This window comes from Aplysia californica, unplaced genomic scaffold, assembly GCF_000002075.1.
Source record: "Aplysia californica isolate F4 #8 unplaced genomic scaffold, AplCal3.0 scaffold00489, whole genome shotgun sequence".
NCBI classification, from domain to species: Eukaryota; Metazoa; Mollusca; class Gastropoda; order Aplysiida; family Aplysiidae; genus Aplysia; species Aplysia californica.
The window spans coordinates 582,647-583,886 of NW_004797759.1; the positions used below are offsets into that span (position 1 = coordinate 582,647).

Here is a 1,240-nt window from a genome sequence, read left to right on the forward strand (position 1 = left end):
ATAGACAGCGAAAGATCTTGTTAGTTTGTTAGTGTTTGAGCGCTTAATCAGCTGCTTGCACTGTATGCTTCCCGGGAAACTGAGAATGTTTCGGAGTGTTCTATGGTCTGCTGGGGTAATAATATAGTGTAAAGCGCATAGAGCTTGCTGTTGAGCGGGGATATGCGCTATATACAAATGCTAACTATTATTATTATTATTATTATTATCCTCCTCCTCCCACCCTTTTTGTGCTTTTTTTTTTTTTACTTTGTTTTTTCTGTTTTTCAAAGTCCCCTCATCCATTCTCTTACATCTCGGACCGTTGATCTCGGCATGGAAAAGACAAGAAGGTTACACATTACCAATGGCAGAGATAGAGACAAAGACAAAAGTAGAGAGCAGCTGAGAATCCTTGCAGCTTCAAGGACGAACTGAACTGTCTACGCACACGTCTATGACCCTGCTAGCTAAATTCACGCTAACAAATTTCTCGCCTGTAGTCACACCATTGCACTTCTTTTTATTTAACCCAATCCGTACGTTGTGTTTCACTATCTTATCCATACAACGTGGGGAACTCTGTGCCATCACTTTCAAAGAGGAAACTTACTCGTTATTCCTATCCGTACGCTTTGCATAGCAGTATATCAAAATGATTTTTTGAGAAATACTGAAAGTTTCAGAATGATCTACGTACTAGAAGTATTCTAAAATGTGAAGAATACAACCCCGGGTGTACAAAATGACCCCAGGGTGTACGGATAGGGTTAAAATGCAAGAGTTTCTACGTCCCCAACGACACGATTTAGTCAATCGTTAGCAGGCGGACTTTGACTCTGTCTGTCGGGGCCAACCTGACCTGAGAGGGACACAACATCTCAACATAAAGACAGATATAGTATGCTCGATAAAAATTCTTTCCAGGTTTCAGATTTCGGCGTACCTCAGGTTCGTTGCCCTCCTAGGTTGCTTTAACATTTCCTTTTTTCTTTTCAACCAAAATAAAAGTCCTCTTTCCTCTGCCCTGAATGGAGACAATGTTTCCTTTAGTAGAAAACATTTCGCTATTCCAAGAAGTTAAGCGTTGTCGGAAAATTAAACACAACAACAAAAACAGCAACAACAGAAACAACAGCAACAACAACAACAACAACAACAACAACAACAACAACAACAGCAACAACAACAACAACAACAACAACAACAACAACAACAACAGCAACAACAACAACAACAACAACAACAACAACAACAACAA

General features: G+C 39.8%; 1 protein-coding gene across 1 annotated transcript in view; it reads right to left on the reverse strand.

Annotated features, from left to right (window-relative positions):
• The window catches only part of LOC101863289, a gene marked incomplete in the record, with an annotated part of 17,967 nt that overhangs the window by 16,026 nt on the left and 701 nt on the right, over nt 1-1,240 (reverse strand).